The sequence below is a fragment of the Meles meles genome, chromosome 10 (genome assembly GCF_922984935.1).
Source record: "Meles meles chromosome 10, mMelMel3.1 paternal haplotype, whole genome shotgun sequence".
Taxonomy (NCBI): Eukaryota; Metazoa; Chordata; class Mammalia; order Carnivora; family Mustelidae; genus Meles; species Meles meles.
This window is the reverse complement of record NC_060075.1, coordinates 6260501-6280115: the sequence shown is the minus strand read 5'-3', so window position 1 is coordinate 6280115 and position 19615 is coordinate 6260501. Positions and strand designations below refer to the sequence as shown.

General features: G+C 48.1%; 1 pseudogene; it reads left to right on the top strand.

The window, feature by feature from the left end:
• Positions 1 to 11836, top strand: part of LOC123952138 — a 37187-nt pseudogene extending 25351 nt beyond the window's left edge.
• Positions 11837 to 19615: the final 7779 nt, after the last annotated feature.

Below are 19615 nucleotides of genomic sequence, written 5' to 3'. Positions count from 1 at the left end.
TGCTTTAACAAAGTACCACAAACTGGGTGGCTTATACAGAAATTTATTTTCTCACAATTCTGGAGGCCAGAAATCCACAATGAGAGTATCGGCAGGGCCACACTCCCGGTGAAGACTGAAGGGAGCCTCCTTCCTTGCCTCTCCCAGGTCCAGGGGCCCCACGGGCTCCTTGGCAGCATGGTCCCATCTCTGCCTCCATCTTTAGGGGACTGTCTTCCCTCTTGTGTGTGTCTGTGGCCACATTTCCCTCCTCTTATTTAGTTCTAAAAAAGGTCACATTCATATCTTTCTGGGGGGAACACGATTCAACCCATGGGAGGGGAGAAAAGCTTAAAAAGTGAAGGCGAGGGCTCCTGGACGGCTCAGTTCAGTGAGTGGCCAACCCTCGATTTCAGCTCAGGTCTTGATCTCAGGGTCATGAGTTCGAGACCCGAGTTGAGCTCCTGGCTGGGCATGGAGCCTACTTAAAATGACAACAACAACACCACATTTCAAAAAGTGAACTTGAATATAAATTTTGACGGAGTACAAGGAACCAAAGCTCAAACCCTCTCACAGACACTCACGAGCCCACCCCAGTGGCTGGACATTCCGTACAAATGGAATCATACCTTTATGTGATTTTTTTGTGTGTGTGGCTTCTGCCACTTACATAATGCTTTCAAAGTTCATTCATGCGGTGGCCTGGATCTGTACTCCCTTTCTTTTTATGGCTAAAGAATATTCCCTTCTCTCAATATGCCCTAGTTTGTGTATCTATCCATCAGCTGATGCTCGTTTGGGTTGCTTCTGCTTTCTTGGTGATTTTGAATCACGCTGCTATGAACATTCATGTACACGTTGTTGTGTGAACATGTTTTCAGTGCTCTTGGGTGCATACCTAGGAGTGGGGCTCCTGAGTCCCATGGTACCTCTGTGTTTAACGTTTTGAGGACCTGCCGGACTCTTTCGTACGGTCGCTCCATGTGATACCCTTACCGGCAATGTATCAGGGGCCAATCTCTCCACACCCTCACTGGTATTTGTTAGTTTTCCTTTTTGCTTTCTTTTTTAAAAATTATAACCATCCTGTGAATATGAAGTGGCATCTTATTTTGGTTTTGATTTGCATTTCCTGAGCCTCATGACATTGAGCATCTCTTCTGTGTTTACTATTTGTGTATCTTCTTTGGAGAAATATCTAATCAACTTTTTTACCCTTTTAAAAACCGAGTTATTTGTCTTTTTAGTCTGCCTTCAAGCTGCAGAGGAGTGGAAATGGCCATGCCCGGGGAGACTTCGCCTTGCGGGTGGATGGACAATTTTACACCAGCGTCTTCTGTTCTTCGGATCACCTGCCTGAGTGGGCGTGGCTGTGTTTGCACTGGGGCGGATGGCTTCTGCAGACTCAGGAAGGAAGGACAGGACTTAGTGTCTGTTCAACAGGAATATAAGGAATATAAGGCAGAACAAACATCCACCATGTAAAGGAAATACCCATTTCCTCTAACACAATGTGATGGTTTCGTATATTTATTTATTCAACTCAAGTAAAGGATGGACTCAGGCTCTCCTTTGTTCGCTCCTCCCCCTGGGGCCCTGGGGGAGTCCGGGAGACAGGAGGGCAAAGACAGGAGCAAAGACAATCCCCTGACAGGGAAGGACAGCCTGAGCTCAGGGAAAGCAGACGAAGGCAGCTCTGGATGTCTGGCTTCAGTGAAAGGAGAGCGCAGGGAGGGCCCCGTCCCAGGGGAAGGTTTTGTGGGAGACTGGCCCTGGCAGGACTCTGCTTTGGTAATTACGGCTAAGGAAGGAGGACAGAAGAGCCTGTGGACCATGAAGGTACGCACCACCAGCGGTGAAGTGCTCATCAGTTCATGGGGCCTTGACCCATGTCAAGTGGGGACTGACCTCCTGCAAGGCCTTTGGTCCCAGACGCTGCAGCCGCAGGGCCAGCGGCAGCACAGCCCCCAGCAGCAGGAGCGCCCGCCGCCACCTGCGCCGCGCCCTCTCCAGCCGGGGCCGCCCCCGCTCCCGCCCCCAGGGGCCCGTCGCCAGCCGCTTGGCCCCGGCCGCAGCCTGTCGTCGGGGGGCGCGTGGCGCAGGGTCCCCGCCAGGCGGTACACGGCGTGGGTGAAGGGCGCGCCCGCGGGCTCCGGCGCCAGCCGCTCCACCCGCGCCAGCAGCTCGTCCACCCGCGCCCGGCGCTCGGCGGCCGCCGTCCGGTTGTTGAGGGCGCACACGCGGCCGCTGCACTCGGCCACCAGGGCCCGCGGCGCGCGGTTGTCGGTGTCGCGCACAGAGCCGTGCCGCGACGCCCCCTCCAGGTCCTCGCGGCGGGTGAAGACGACGACGCCGGCGCCAGGACGCGGGCCCCGAACAGCTCGTCCCGGTCCCGGGCGGTGAAGGGGGACCAGCAGCCGCGCGTGCGCCCCGACAGCGACAGCAGGTGGCGCTCGGCGCAGTCGGGGTCGGCGCGGCCGCCTTCGCCGCGGAACAGGTCCGAGGTGCGATGACCTCCAGGCGCCAGCGGCCCCAGCGGCGGCTCCCCGGGCGCAGGCCCTGGTCACCGCGGTGACCGCGAGCCTGGACGGGAAGCGCCTGTGGCCCAGGAAGCTGCTGCCGGTGGCGCCCTTGCCCGCGCCCGTCTCGCCGGCCGGAGGAGCCCGAGGAGGGGCTCGTGCGCGGGCGGCGCGTCGTCCCAGTCCTGGGGACCCGTGAGGACAGAGTAGGCGTGGGCTGCCCCCCTCGGAGCCCTCGGAGCGATGGGGAGCCCGCCTCGCGCTCTCCCGGACCTCAGGGGTGTCTGTGGAGCACAGGAGAGCGCCAGGCCTTGGGCTTCTGCTTCTCCAACCGAGCCTTTCCTCGGGGCTCCGGTCTGAGCTTGTTCCACTCCGGGGCGTCTGTCTCTCCCCGTCTCTCTTGTCTTCCGCTTCAGCACATGCACCGGGACCCGCTCCGGCAGCTTTAAGCATCTCTCTGGAGGGCACCCGTCCACCATGGCTTCTGCTGACACAATGTCTGGTATTACGCGGCGCACCTGCCCGCGCCTCTGGGATGCTTCTCCCGGATGCCGCCCCAGCGAGCAGAGGCGGGAGGGCCCGTGAGGCCTGCGACTGAAGGGCTGTCTGGAGTCCCGCCACCCTGGGCTGGAATCACAGCCCCAGCTTTGCCCGCTGAGTGACTCTCGGGGAAGCTGCTTCATCGGAGTGTTAAACCTCCTCTGCAGGGAGGGCAGAGGTGACAGCTGATTCTCGGGTCGCTCGGAGACAACCCTTCCTCCTGCCTTTCGCCTTCCCCTCCTCCCTCTCTTACACCTGCTGCCAGGAAGATACCTGCTAAGCCCCAATCCTTGTTCTCTAGCACATTCTACTTGGTAAATCGCGTTCCCTCTAGTTCGTGATCTCATTTCTTCTACCTCCTGGTCTGTGGGGGTCAGAGTAGATCTCTTTTCCTCAGTTTACCCTTGGGGTGTGGAGGCACAGACTGGTCAAGGCTCTGATTATCTCACGGTAGGGCAGGGGGAGAGATGTGGCGCAGAGGCAAATCAGGGCTCTTGCTGTCTCCCCCCAGCATGGAGATGCCTCTGGGATTCGTGTCTGTTCAGTCTTGAGTTAGTCCTTCCCCTTGATCCCCAGAGCTGACACCTGGGGCCAAGTACACACCACGAGCACATTCTGACCATCGGCACTTTCTTCATCTCTTGCCATCTTCCATCCTCCCATGCTTGCCTGAAAGAGTCCCAAACACAATTCGTTCCTTCTTTCCTTCCTTCTTTCATTTATTGAACAGGTGTAAATACCTACGGTGGGTCAGGCAAGGCCCATAAAGTTGGTGACACGACAGTGAAAATGTCTTGGCCCTGCCTTACCCTGAACATCAGCATGCAGCGGAGAACCCTGTTCTTGAAGAGACCGTCTTTTTTCCGTTGGAGATTCTTTCCTGCTTTGTCGAAGATTAGTTGACCATAGGGGTCAATTTATTTATTTAAATAGCATTCATTAATTTAGGTCTATTTCCGGGCTCTCTATTCTGTTCCACCGATCTACGTGTCTGTTTTTGTGCTGGCGCCATACTGTCTTGATTACAACTTCGTAAAGGAGCTTGAAGTCCGGAATGGTGATGCCACAAGCTTTGGTTTTGTTTTTCAACATTCCTTTTGCTATTTGGGGTCTTTTCTGGTTCCATAAAAATTTTAGGCTTATTCGTTCCAGCTCTATGGAAAAGTTGATGGTATTTTGATAGGAATTATGTTAAATGTATAGACTGTATTTTACTTTATTTTCCAGCTATATTTCCAGCAATATATCCAATTATATTGAGGTATAACTTTGAAAAATAAAAATCACATATTGACAGATTTAAAAAATTGGCAAATAAAAAATGTATCTCTTCAAGGTACACAACTTGATGATACGACATAGGCATACCCTGAGAAATAGTCACCACAATCAAGCTAATTAACATATCCACCTCCTCGCACAGTTACCATTTTTCCTTCTTTCTTTCTCTGGGAGAACACCTGCCCCTTGGTGGGCACTAACATTGTTTCCAGTGTTTGCGCTATTCTGAGTACCACCACTATAAATATCACAGACATTTCCTTGCATGGAAAGAGGCACGCATGTCTGCTGGGTGTGTTCCTCTGGGGAGGATAGCTCAATACTGACTATGTGTAATATTTGGGTTTCCTGGGTACTATAGACTTTCCCAAAGGGGTTCTACCAATTTACATTTTCACCAGACGTCATGTGAGAGTTCTATTTGCTCCATAGCCCCAGAAGTTTCCTTTATACAGAATGTTTGCACAATTTTCAAGTCTATTCTTAGGCATTTTATTTTTTGTTGTTGCTGGGGGGGATTGTTATCCTTTAAATCACAAGTTATGTCTAATTAGTTATTGTTTGTATGTTAGTCAGTTCTTATGGTTTTTATTTAAATAGCATTCATTAATTTATCAGGTTCTCTGATTGCTTATAGGAGCTTATTGGTTTTTTCCTTCTTTTAAGATGTATTTATTTATTTTAAGGAGAATGTGTGTGTGTGAGAGAGAGAGAGAGAGAGAGAGAGAGAGTGAGCAGGGGAAGTGGCAGAGGGAGAGGGAGAAAGAAAATTTCAAGCAGATTCCAGCATGAACATGGAGTCCAATGTGGGGCTGAATCCCAGGACCCTGAGATCATGACTTGGCCTAAAATCAAGAGTTGGATGCTTAACTGACCAAGCCACAAGGTCTTGGTTTAGTCTTTTGATTTTTCCAGATATGAAATCATAGCGTCACAAATAACGATAATTTTATATCCACCTTATGTTTTTATTACATATAGTTTATTTGTCTTTTATGGTTCTAGTGTATATTTCCTTTAAACATTGAAAATGGTGTTAATAATGAACCTTTTAAACCTCCAAATCTCCATTAAACCTCCAAAATGCATAGCCAAATCTTTTCATTAATAGAGCACCTTCCCAAAGAAGCATCTTGGTTCTAGCTCGTCACAGCAGCTTCTGCAAACAAAGATGGGATGAGGCATTCAAGTAAATAAATAAAGGAAGTCCACCAATACCAGAGCAGAGGGAAGAAGAGAGAGGCTGGAATCAAACGGGGAGAAACAAGTGGGAAGTGACCAGATCATCCATTGCATCCAAAGTGGGGATGGGGGGAGGGAAAGCTCAGTAAATTGTAATGATCACAGCCCATCACAGACCCACGAAGGGAAGGGTGATTTAATCTCAAGATTGTGCTTCCCCCACCCATTCCTGCTACCACACCGACAGAGCTTTGGTGTAAAAACAGGGACTTAAAGCCAAAAGAACAGCAAGGCACAAACTCTATTTAAGAAGGGCTTCTTAGGGAAATGCACAGGCAACAGGGAATTGAGACAGGAGTTGTGGAGGAAACCGCCTGCACTTACGGCTGCAGCGAACATGAACACAGCCCGACTCCCAGACAGATGAACTCACACGCTCGTGCTGCAGCCCTTGTTACCTCACTTCCGGGTTCCTGTAGGTCGCGTCCAGCCTGGCACATCACACAAGGCGTGCTGAGAAGCCAGAAGGACAGCCTGGACACACAGAGAAAACCAGACTCAGATAGGACTCAGATTTTGGGATTGTCAGACGTGTGTGTGTGTGCGTGTGTGTGTGTGTGTGTGTGTGTGTGTGTGTGTGTACGCACATACATAAAGAATTTTATTATAAAGAATTGGCTACATGACTTATTCTTTTTTTTAAATGATTTTATTTATTTATTTGACAGAGAGAGAGAGAGATCACAAGCAGGCAGAGTGGCAGGCAGAGGAGGAGGGGGAAGCAGGCTCTCTGCTGAGCGGAGATCCCAGTGTGGGACTCAATCCCAGGACCCTGGGACCATGACCTGTGTTTCTTTCTAAGCCTCTGAGATCTCGTTGTCCTCCTACAGGATCAAAATAATAACAACACTGGTTTCTTGTTTTTCCTATTCATGCTACCACAGCTGCAGAGAAAATGCAAATGGCAGAGGATCCTGGCCGGAGTGTCCCATTCACCTCCTGTTCCTCCCCCACAGCGACTGCCGCTCGCTCAAGGGCAGTTCTGGAGCTGAGCTCTCTCATCCCATTTTGCTGAAAACAACAGAAGCCATGTCCCTCCTCTGTTCTACCGCGGACACTCTCCTCTACCTCCTCCCTTCAAGATCCCCAGAAGTCAAGGATGGGTCAGCCCCAAAGGGAAAAACAAAGAACTCACAAGTGCACGTGACCCCAGGAGACAGAAAACACTGCCGTTCCTCTTGCCCAACAGCTGACAGAGTGGTGAGTGAAGGGCCTATTTAGCCAGAGCGACCCCATCTCGGTTAAATAGCCATTTTGTTGTTTGTGCAGTAACCTTAAATTGACCCTCCTCCCCAGAGAAACGTACATAGAAACAAGTCTGGGAAACCAGTAAAATGTAGTTGTCCAGTTCCTGATAACAGAGCCCAGAATACAAGGACGAGTCAGGCCGGATGGAGACATCCAATCAGTACGCAGTACTGTTTGTAACAGTGAGAAGGGCTTGCCCAGACCAAAATGACTCCATCTTGGGAAGGACGACCATCTTATTATTCACACGGAGTATGTTAGCTGACTAAGCCTTCCCGGAAAGTACTATTTGTAACAGTTCCTGATATGGGGTGATCTTGAATAACAAGTCACCAGACCGGAGGGAACTAGCCAATCAGCAAGAGACACACAAATCCAGTGGGTTGAGATACCAAGATATGGGTTGCAGTTTTACCCAATAAAAAAAAGTAGCGTGTAAGATTGGGAGGGGTCGCTCTCTTTGGAGGTGGCCCTGACCGGTCAGTCGATTCTTGAGCCTGTAAGCTGGGGGTGGTCGCTCTCTCCGGAGACAGGCCTGGCCGGTCAGTCTGACTTCTAATGCTTGGAATAGAATAAAGCTTTGCATAACTTTAACTTTGTTTCAGTCTCGTTCCCCTGGCCGATCAGTCTGACTTCTAATGCTTGGCATAAAATAAAGCTTTGCATAATTTTCACCTTGTCTCAGTCTCGTTCCTTTGATAACGGACCCCAACAGTGAGTCCAAGTGTGTGGGGAGTGTGTCTGTGTGCGTGTGTGTGTTGTGTCTGTGCTTGTATGTGTTGTGTCTGTGTATGTGTTGAGTATGTATGTTTCCGTGTGTGTTGTGTTTGTGTGAGTATGTGTTGTGTTTGGGAGTTGTTGATGGAGTGTGTGAGATGTGTGTGTGTGTGTGTGTGTGGCTGTGCTATGTGTTTCTGTGTGTGTTATGTTTGTGTCTATGTGAGTTTATGTGTATGCATTTGTTTGTGTGTATGTTTATTTGTGTTTATATATTTGTGAGTGTGTGTGGTATGCTCTGAGAGAAGGCGTGTAGAAGCCATCTGGATATGTTTGTGAGTGTGTGTTTGTATGTTGGTGAGTGTGTGTGTTGTGTTGGTGAGTGTGGGTGTGTGTTGTGTTTCTGTGTCTATGTGAGCGTGTGAGTGTGTGCTGTGTTTTGCATGTATGTTTCCGAAGGCGTGTTGTCTTTGTGTCAGTGTGTATTGTGTTTGTGAGTATCGATGTGTGTTGTGTCTGTGTCAGCGTGTGTTGCATGATTGTGAGTGTGTGTGTGTAGTGTTTGTGAGTGTGGGTGTGTGTTGCATTTGTGTGTATGTTTGTGAGTGAGTGTTCATATGCTTGTGAGTGTGAGCGTGTGTTGTGTTCCTGGTTGGAGGGACATGGCCCTACTTGGCAAGGAGGACTAGGAGTTGCTCTAGAAAATGTCAGAAAGTGTGTTGGAATCTCCCAGGGGAAGAGTCCACAGGGACACTTAGTTCAGGCCCAGCATTCACACTCCTGGGGACACTAAGGCCCAGGCAGTGTGGCTGTCCGAACTGATGGTGGCTGGACATGAGCACTGAGGTCCCCTGGCTCCCAGCAGGTCTCTGCCCCACACCGTGAAGACACTTTCCCTGTCATCTTCACCGCAGAAACCGGCCACCCACCCCTTGCCTTCTGCAATCCTCACTGCCGAACCGTCCCCAAGGTCAGGCCTGCACAGCTCTTTGTAGCCCAGGACCCCTGTGACTCACCACGCTGAGCCATGCCAGCCCCTCGCCACAACTTCCTGCCCATGCCCTCCAGATCTTTCCACGGCTCTCAGGACCCAGGATCAGAGCAGCCTCTGCTCTCTGCTCCTTTCCGTCCCCGCAGAACTGCTCCAGGTCCTTGTCTGTCCGAATGCCACCTGCTCCTGAGTGGTCAGGGCCACTCACCTTTTCCAGGAAATCTCTTAGAATGACAGGTGATACCACAGTTCTGGAGGCGGGGGAGGGGGGAGCAAACGAAGTGTTGTTCCCTCAGACCTCCCTCCCCTCATTCAGCCTGCTCCCCCTCAAACCAATGCTTCTGGCAGGAGAAAGGCAAAAGTCAGGTGTTAAAACTGTTGAAAAACTAATAAGACAGATTATGATTTTCTCTAGACAGAGGAAGAAGAAGACGGACATGTTCTTGAGGACAATCCCAAAGGAGCACTGTGTCAGGATCCTAGACGAGACATTTTAAGAGGTAAACTACTTTCTGGCAGAAATGAATGTGAGAGGGATGTGGATGGGACATTCGGAAGGCAGGTGGTCCACTGGGACCCGCACCGAAGCTCATCCCGGTCAGAGATGTGTACCCCTGAGCCGCCATCGAAGGCCCTTCTTGACTGCAGCCAAATAAGAAGGAAAGCTCACTGACAGGCAGAACAGGCGAAAGGAAGGGGAGACATAGTCCCACTTGCCCCCTTTACTAAATCTCTGTGCCAGGCCCAAGGAAAAGGATCTGTGTGTTCTGGGCTTTTGTCCTTAGGAAGGATGTGCTGATGGTTAGTGTGACCAAAGTCTCACCCGGGCCTGAGGCTCTGAAGCCAACAGACCCTGTGCAGGCGCTTGGCTGGATCCGGTGTGAAAGTTCCTGGGGTCCTATGGGCTGCAGAGCACCACGGAAACAAGCAGGATGTCCTCGGCCGACCGCTGCCTCAGAACAGGGCTTGCCGTCCCACAGGGCTCTGTCCCCTAAGAGCTATTGCATCAAGGTCAGGCGCTGGACTTCCAAGAGCTCAACGTTGTCATCTAACCTGGAGGGAGAGAATCTGGGAATGCTGGAAATCCATCCGCTTTCCTGGCCAGCAGAAATTACTTGTGATTCATTATGTATTTTAACACAAATTCTTTTTGTTTCATTTTGTTGTTTTACTCTATGAACCTCAATAGACTGAGCCACGAGGAGAGTGCCGTTTTACTAAACCACATAAGAATATTGCGAATATCAGTACTGACACCTGATTTTCCTTTCCTTCTTTTGTTTTTTCCTAAGATTTGATTGATTGATTGATTGATTTGACGGAGAAAGACACATCGAGAGAGGGGACACAAGCAGGGAGAGTGGGAGAGGGAGAAGCAGCCTTCCTGCTGGGCAGGGAGCCTGATGTGGGGCTCGATCCCAGGACCCTGGGATCATGACCCGAACTGGAGGCAGATGTTTAACGACTGAGCCATCCAGGCGCCCCTGATGTACATTTTCTTGTTACTTGAAAAGTCCTCCCCAGAGCCCAAGGGATACATTAAAGTTCTTGGCCTGCTTCAGCTCCAGGCCGGCCCGGACGGGAGCTGCTGTTGCTGTCCCGCTTTGCGTTGGTGAGGAGGGCAGGGAGGAACGCCACCCTCCGTGCTTCCTTGACACTCCCAGCCACTCACCCACATTCCTCTCGAGCCAGCCGGGGGAAGCTGGAGGGAGGCAAAGCCATTCCGTCAGCATTGGCAGCATGGCAGGCAGCAGAGAAGCCTGTGGCCGCTCAGGAGAGGAGAGGAAGACGATGCCCATGCCTTCAGGAGGCTTGACGATGCTCTGCCGCTGAGACACACCAGTCTGTTCGGTGGGGAGCAGACTCGGAAACCTGCTGCTGTTTGGCATCTCTGTGCTCTGGGTCTGGGATCTGGAAGGCCAGAAGGGAACTGCCCTTCCCGTCCCTCAGCCCCACTGACACTGGTTTCTCGGTGCTCAGTTGGCATCTCCCAGTCATTTCTCTCAGCTCATGTTTCTGATATGCTGCCGGATGAGAACGTCCAACCCGATCTCTAAGGTGTTGCCTAAGAACGTGGACCCAGCATGTCCCTGCGCTTGGAGCCTGGGGTCTGGTTGAGGTGGTCCTGTGCTCACAGCATTCCCAGTGGGAAAGGCTGAAGAAGGAGATGCAGTCGGTTGCCTCAGGGGGAAGTCATAGACACAGCCCACGTTCTTCTTTTCTTCCTTCTCTTACTGAGGAGGATCTTCCATCAGGGATGTTCAGCAAAGCTCAGGCTCCCATATTTGTGCCGGGCTCATTCCCAGCTGGGTGAGAAGAGAGGCCTTGAGAAGGAGTTTCCAAATGGCACCACCCAGCAATCTCCCTTCTAGGTAGATACCACAGAACTGGGAGCAGGGACTCGGAGACAGGTGCTCTAAGGGTCAGGGCAGCACCGTTCATGGTAGTAAAAGATGGAAACAACCCAGCTGCTCACGGATGCACATGAAGAAATGAACAGTGCTCTGTTCCTGCAACAGAGTACTATTCAGCCTTCAAAAGGAAGGGAATTCTGACATGGGCTACAACACGGATGAACCCGAAAACATTCTGCTGAGTGAAGTAAGCCAGACATAGAAAAGCAAATATAATTACAACGTGGGATGATGAAAATGCGCTTGAGATGCACAGCACAGATGACTGCGCAACACGGTGAATGGCCTGAGCGCCACTGAGTGGCCCGCTTCAAAATGAGTTCGATGGCAAACTATATTGTATTTTATAATAATAATAATAATAATAAGCTTTTAAAAAGCAAGACAGAACATGAGCCCCACAGTCTCTGGGGCACACTCCAAGTCTTCCCCTCTCCCACCCACACTCTGCTCGGCTCTAACCCGGCTCCCTCTACTTTGCCTTGCTGGCTTGGTGCTCCTAGGCCGGGGGAGGACTCATGGAGCCTGCGGTCGCTGAGGCTGCTCCTGGTGGGGAAAACGGGCAGCGGGAAAAGCGCCACCAGAAACAGCATCCTGGGCAGGAGAGAGTTCGAGTCTAAGCTCAGCAGGGCCTGGGGACCTTGACCCTCCAGCGCAGCATCCGTGGCTGGGCAGGGAGGGAGCTCAAGGGGGTCGATACACCTGACTTCCTGTCCCCACTGGCCGGGCTGGAGGTGGCGGCGCAGGCCATCTGCGAGACGGTGGCCTTCTGGGCGCCTGGACCGCACACGGTGCTGCTGGTGACACAGCTGGGCCGCTTCACCGAGGAGGACAGAACAGAAATGAAAAATCAACTTGTTATTAGAAAATCTATTATTACCATTCACCTTATTAATAGATAGAAGGAAAAAGAATCAAAATATTATCCCCATAGATAATTTTTGAAAGCTTTTGACAAAATTTATTAGCTATTCATGATTAATAATAGGATAACTATTCACTCAAGAAAAAGTGGCTGGAGAATACTTGCTGAAAATGACATGCACACACACACAAATCATAGATTACCGTGGTCGAGTATCTCACTTACTTCACTGGGAATCACTGAAGACATATTGGGAGCCAAGCAAGTGTGTCCAACCACTACCATTCAACATCATGGTGGAGGTTTTAGCCAATGAAATGAGATGAGAGACATCAATTAGGGATGTAAAACTAAGAACAGAAGGAGTAACAAAATGTGGTGGATCCATCAGATGGAATCCTAGTCAGCAATAAAAGAGGACAAGCTACAGACACACACCACTTATATGGTTCTCAGAATCTTTATGCTGAGCGAAGCCAGTCTCAAAAGAGACTTTGTTTTCATTATCTCTAGATTCTCTGTGTTTTCTTATGGCATAAAATCTACCCTGAAGTCAAACAATTTATGAAATGTTTATGAATGGATGAATAGATACAAACTCCTAAACCTCAAGAGATGGGAATATGCTACATGTCTCATTCTTCTACTGTATGAACCACAATGAGTAGTATATATCAAGGACACTCTACCTGTCTTCTGCTCTGAGAGACAAATGGGCAACACTGCTCTCAGGGTACTTCCTTTGGGCCTCCCATCTCATGAACCTGTATTTCCTTTTTCTTAGGAGGTAGATGTGGCTCTTTCATTAAATATTTTGTAAGGGCCTATTTAGTCAGAGCGGCTCCATCTCAGTTGAACTGCCATTTTGTTGTTTATGCAGTAAAACTTAAATGACCCTGCCTACCCTCCCAGGGGACTTACTTAAAAGCAAGTCCAGGAAACTAGTAAAATATGGTCGACCAGTTCCAGGTAACAGAGCCAAATACAAGGGCAGGTTAGGCCAGGTGGAGACATCCAATCAGTGGAGCGCACATACTGTCTCCCTAGCTACCAAGGAGTGTGGGCCCCGCCTTTTGTGCACCTTTTGTGTGCCAATTCTGACCAAGGTGATAGGCTAGCTCAAATATCTACTATAGGGTAAATTGTAATTCAATTGGCCACCCATGTGTGACCTAGCATGACTATGCAACTTTCTCTGTGTATTACAATCTCATTGGCCACCTGTGTGTGGCCAGGCTCAACCACATGGCCTTTGCCCTTTAAAACTTAGTCTGTAAGACTGGGAGGGGTTGCCCTCTCTGTAAGAGGCAGTCCCGACCGGTTGGTTTGATTCTCCATGCTTGGCATGAAATAAAGCTTTGCTTGACCTTCGCTTTGTATCAGTCTTGCTCCTTTGACCATGGACCTAACACTGGGGGCTCGTCCAGGATCAAACAACGAGAACTGAGCCAGCATCAGAATTTCAGGGAAAAGCCTCCAGAGGTAAGATCTCGAGACCACATCCTTCAAGATCCTGTCTGTCTGACTGTCTGGTTGTGGAACTCCAGGTATAGCTCACCAGGGAGACACTGGACGCAGTATTGCTCCCCAGGGCTGGAGTGGATGTGGGGACACCCCATCCCTCCTCTGGTAGATCGCCAGGGGTTTCGAATCCCCCTAGGTGGTCAGGGGACCTGCCAGGGAGTTCAAGTCCCCCTAGGTGGTCACTGGAGGTTCGAGTCCCACTAGGCGGTCAGGGGACCAAGAAAATCCCCACCAGCGAGTGTTTGTAGGGGGCCAAGAAAATCCCCACTGGCGGCAGGTTCTAGGTAAGGGCCGCTGGGTCTGTGGTTGTCTTTGTCTTGTCTTTTTGTTGTCTGTTGTGTTGTTTGTTGTGTTTGAAGGAATGGGGCAAGCAGAGAGTAAGGGGACTCTGACTTTTATCTCTCTGTTCCTCCTAATAGATGTGGGGCTTCTCCCTCACTCATTTCTTGTGTTAATGGCTATAACTGGAGCCAACTGTGGTCAGACAGAGACTTTAAGAAATATTCCCAAGCAGCTGCCGAAACTCCCTTTGTTTCGGGGAAATTCCTTGCCTTCTCTTGCCCGACATGGACTGCCTAGCCCCTCCCCCTTGCTGGCAGGAAAGCATGGCATCTGCTCCTCTGTTGGAGCTGATGAGCTCTAAAACTGGGAACCCTTTCTCTGCCTTCTGGTGGCACTTTGTTCTTCTGTCTCCCCTGTTTCTGCACCAACTTGGGTGCAGTCTGCATAACTGGCCTCTAGACCATCCTCAGTGCTCCCTGCACCACGGCTCCTTCGCTCTTCACTGTCAGGAAACAAGAAGAGCACCCCTGGGCCTAACACCCCCCACTCCAGATCTTCCCACCCGTGTCTCTGGTTAAGCATTCGAAGTGGGGTGGGCCCACGTGGAACGTAAATCAGTATTTGAACTAAGTTAAGTTTGTTGGGTTAATTAAGATGAACATGTCTTTTGAGTTAGCAGCAGTAAATGTGAAATTTCAATCAAAGTTTACTGAGAGTCAAATGAGCTCATGCTATTTGTTAACATCTGTTAACAAAGAGATGACTAAACCGATGGCTAATTATCTGTCTCGAAGTTTTAATGGGTAATTGTTAAAGTAGCTTTCAAAGCCTTTGGTAACCTGAAACTTTAAACCAAATGGGATAAAATGATAGAGGGTTGGTTGCTGGAACTAGGTTTGTGCTTTTGAAATCTGTGGGTAAACATATTTTGTGCTTAACTGATTCATAAATTTGCCTTCGAAGAATTCTGTTGTAACAGTTCACAATTGGTTAATATTTAGTCTTCATTAGAGATTGAGATGTTTCTAAGAAAATATAAATGGTTTTCTCTTTGCCTGCCCAGAATTGTAAATGTGATCTCTTTGACTTATAATGCTTTCCCCTGATATGCTAAGTTACTCAGGAAGTACTACTAAACCAATGATAAATCTTAGGTTACATTTGGGTAAATGCTGTAACTACTCTAGAAGCTCTATACATTTTCTAAAGTTTTAATGTTTTGATAGGGTCATCACTTGATATTTAACCATATCTATTCTGAGTTTTTGTCATTTGTAATTGTTTTAATTCTCTTGTAAAATGAATTCAGCTTTAAAGGAAATTCATATGGGAGACTTTCAGGACAAATATGGGTCTTTGATCTGTTAATATCCTGGAACTGAAATGGGTAAGAATTTCCAGAAGTAAGAGCTGCATTTGGACTAAACCAGAAATAGTAACATGGGACTAGATGAACTGAAAGATTATAAGGTTGTGTCTCTTAATGTTTTGTCTTATTTTAAACATTACTGGTTTTGTAATGTTTGCTCTTCCAGACTAGGGAAACTTTTTCTTAAGTTATCTGTAACTTACAGAGATGTAAAAGTATTCATTTGTAAACAAATCAGGGCATTCAACTTTTCTCTCTATCTGAACCCTCTGGAAACACAAAAGGTCTCAGTAAGTATTCTTTCTCCCATGGCAATCAGTCATTTGCATAAGTTCAATAAGAATCTGTTCTCCTTGTAACAGGATCCCATTGGAAATACTGGTTATTTTACCAAGGCTTTGACGGAATGTCATATTTGAAAAAGACTCAGATATGACCAGACAGCTTAAAGGAACTAAGGTTGACTTTATAAAACATGGAGCCGTAAAGCCCTTTGGAACTGTTGGTCTGATACCTTGCTTACAGAGTTCCCAGCAGCCTCACCAGGTGAATAAAGAATGTCACTTCCTGGCAGGTGCAGGAACCGCAGGATACTTTGGGGAACTTAGGAAGAAGAATTCGCCCAAATCGAGAGGTATTGCAAGCATGTCTGCTGGCAAGTACATGACTTGGCTTCTGGCCCAGAGAGGCTACTGAAAGTTCAACCTAGAGATTCCTTATAAGAAGATCCAGCAAAGCAGATTCTAAAAGATCTATATGATCCCTCACTGTTCTTGCTGAGCTTATGTAAATAATTAGGCCAAGTTTGTTATAACTAGACTTGTTTTTCAAATAAATTAGTCCTGATTTGGCTAGCTCTGGAAATGAGGGTTATTTTAGAGAGAAAAATCATGTTTTAATAACACACCTTTATGGGTGTTAAATTCTAGATTTGATTGTCTTTAAATGTTTGTTTACCTAAGCTAGACAACTTGAGGTAAACTTCAGAGAAGTTGCACAATAGCTCGTTTAGATGATCTTGCCTTTGCCAGTCAGTCAGCCCCAGATATAAGGAGGAAACTTCAGAAAATTAAAGGATTTGAAGGGAAGAATCTGACTGAGTTAGTGGGAATAGCAGAAAAGATGTTTAACAACAGGGAAAGTATGGACACAAGTATATGTTAGTTTTTGTGGATGCCTTTTCAGGCTGGGTAGAGACTTTTTCCACCAAACATGAGATAGCAGGAGTGGTAGCCAAAAAGCTTCTGGAGGTATGGGCTGCCTCTTGCAATTGGGTCAGACAACGGCCCTGCATTTGTAAGTTCACAAATGGCCAAGGCTGTGGACACTAATTGGAAGCTACATTGTACCTACTGGCCCCAGAGTTCCAGGCAAGTAGAGAGAATGAACCGGACTCTTAAAGAGTCCAAAGCTAATTATGGAGACTGGGGGTGGATGGGTGAATCCCCTTCCTTTCACCCTCCTCAGGGCACGCTGTACACCCTACTTAAACAAGGTGACCCCATTTGAAATAATGTATGGGAGATCTCCCCCTCCCCACTCTGCCCTCGACTACAAGAGGTTGCCCTAGCAGAAATGACTGATCAGTCTGTACTCCAGTCACTGCAGGCATTACAGTCTGTCTTAAAAAGAGCTCATGCAGGGATCCAAACTGCCCACACTGAGACGGAGACGGAGACAGAGGTAGAACCACATCCTTACCAACCCGGGGACTTGGTTTGGATAGGCCGCCACCATGTGGGAAACTTGGAGCCTCGCTGGAAGGGACCATTTGCTGTCATCCTGACCACCCCCACAGCAATAAAAGTAGAAGACATCAGGGCCTGGGTTCATGCGGGTCACATCAAATGAGCCGAGGACGAGGACACCCCCCAGAGATGGACCCCGCAGCCAATGGACCCCGCTGATTGTGGACTAAAGCTAAGACTCAAAAAACAATGACTTCACTGAGTTCATTGTTGCTTTTATTGTTAAAGTATAGGTGGGAAATGTAGACAGTTAGGGCTTGACATGCTATTTCTAGAAAAAGGGGGGCTCTGTGTAGCCCTAGGAAAGGAATGCTGTTTCTGGGTAAATCACACTGGAGTCACTAAAAACAATCTGGCAGCTGTTAAAAAGAGGCTAGAAGAGTCAAGGATTTGACTAATCTCCAAAGAAAAGAGGGGAATGTAAAGGCCTATTTAGCCAGAGCAGCTCCATCTCCGTTGAACTGCCATTTTGTTGTTTATACAGTAAAACTTAAACTGACCCTGCTTCCCCCCCAGGGGACTTAACTTAAAAGCAAGTCCAGGAAACTAGTAAAATATGGTCGACCAGTCCCAGGTAAGAAAGCCCAATTACAAGAGCGGGTCAGGCCAGGTGGAGACATCCAATCAGTGGAGCACACACACTGTCTCCCTAGCTACCAAGGAGTATGGGCCCCGCCTTTTGGGTGCCTTTTGGGTGACAATTCTGACCAAGGTGATAGGCTAGCTCAAATATCTACTATAGGGTAAATTGAAATTCAATTGGCCACCCATGTGTGACCTAGCATGACTATGCAACTTTCTCTGTGTGTTACAATCTCATTGGCCACCTGTGTGTGGCCAGGCTCAACCACACGGCCTTTGCCCTTTAAAGGTTAGTCTGGGGGCTCTTGGGTGGCTCAGTGGGTTAAGCCTCCGCCTTTGGCTCGGGTCACGACCGCAGGGTCCTGGGATCGAGCCCCGCATCCGGCTCTCTGTTCTGCAGGGAACCTGCTTCCTCCTCTCTCTCTGCCTGCCTCTCTGCCTACTTGTGATCTCTGCCTGTCAAATAAATAAATAAAATCTTAAAAAAAAAAAAAGTTAGGCTGTAAGGCTGGGAGGGGTCACCCTTTCTGTAAGAGGCGGCCCCGACCGGTTAGTTTGATTCTCCATGCTTGGCACGAAATAAAGCTTTGCTTGACCTTTGCTTTGTATCAGTCTCACTCCTTTGATCACGGACCCAGCAATTTGTTTACAGAAGGTCATAACACAATAGGATGTTAAATTCATAATGATTTTGGCTGAAACTCCAGTGATAAAAATAGTATATTCAAAGTGCACCCACATTATAGAGTAAAATCAAATCTGTCTCACTCTGAGTGATGATTTTGAAAGGGATTGTAAGCTTCTTTGTGTTGTGCTTCTCTTATCCTCAAGCCTTTGCTAACATTTATTAAATGTACAGTCTAGGGGCTCTTGGGTGTCTCAGTTGATTAAGTGTCGGCTTTTGGCTCAAGTCATGATCCCAGGGTCCTGGAATGGAGCCCCACATTGGGCTCCTTGCTCAATGGGAAGTCTGCTTCTCCCTCTCCTTCTGTCCTTCCCCCTCCACTTTCTCTCTCTCTCAGATAAATAACTAAAATATTTTTTTTAATGTACAGTCTAGGGCACCTGGTTGGCTCAGTCGGTTAAGTGGCTGCCTTTGGCTTGGGTCATGATCCCAGGGTCGTGGGGTCAAGCCCTGCATTGGGCTCCCTCCCAGCAGGGAAACTGCTTCTCCTTCTCCCTCTGCTGCCACCCTCGCCCCCACTTGTGTGCTTGCTCTCTCTCTCTGTCAAATAAATAAATAAAATCTTTAAAAAATAACAAAATAAAATGTACAGTCTCAACTCATATGTGTTTTGGGAAAATAAGCAAGAGGTATATGGCCCTCAGGGCAAAATGGCTTGGAGCATGGAAAAGCCAATTTCAAGATGGCAGGGCAAGGAGAGTTGACATAAGTCACATATGACCACGAGGAACCTGGAAATGTGCTTTGGGAAACCTGGAAATGATTAGGTGAGAAGTACCTAGTAGGAAGGAATAGAGACATCTCCTACTGTTGTCCATATCTTAAAGGGGAATTTTTGCACAGGGAAAACCAGAAAGGTCTCTGAAACCTTGGTTACACATGATTTCTATTGGTGCTGAATGAATGAATCCAAGGGGAATGTGGTAGTTGACTGGCAGAGGGATTGGCAATCTTCCAGGAAAAAGAAGGAGAGATCTCTTGAAGGTTGACCAAGACTAGCTCCCAAATCATCTTGAGCTTTTTTTCCAAAAAGTGAAACTCATCCCTGTGTTCTTAGAAGAAGGAGTTATGTTATCTTCCAAGAAAAAGTGGGAAGATTCTTTATGAGTATGAGAGATCAGAAAATCTTATAATAACAAGAACCAAACAATTCAACTGGTTGGGGCATGGCAGTGTGCAGAGGACCTTCAAAGCAGTACGTAATCAAGTTGTGGTAGCAATAGTTAGTTTCACAAGAAAAGGAGAAAACGGGTTAATTCAGCAACGATTTTGCATTGAATTTTGTCAAAGAGCTGCTATGGAGATGTCTGAACACAGCAAACATTGTTTCCTTATGCGTTGAATCTTTGTCTGTCATCCACTCTTTCTGGCATTTCACTTAGTTGAATTCTAAGAGATCTGTTTTCTTGATGACTCTTTCTTCTTCAATGGGCAGATGATAAGGAACAATTTGAGTCCTTCTATAAAAGTGTAATTAAACAAATTTCCAATCATCTGGAAAGAATTCTGTAAGTATCTCCATCTAAAGATTACTCAACACAAAGAACTAATCTTTCTAACAAACCATATGTGTAAGGTGATCACTGTATCCTGAAGGCAAACATAAGGGAGTAGAAGTCACAGAGG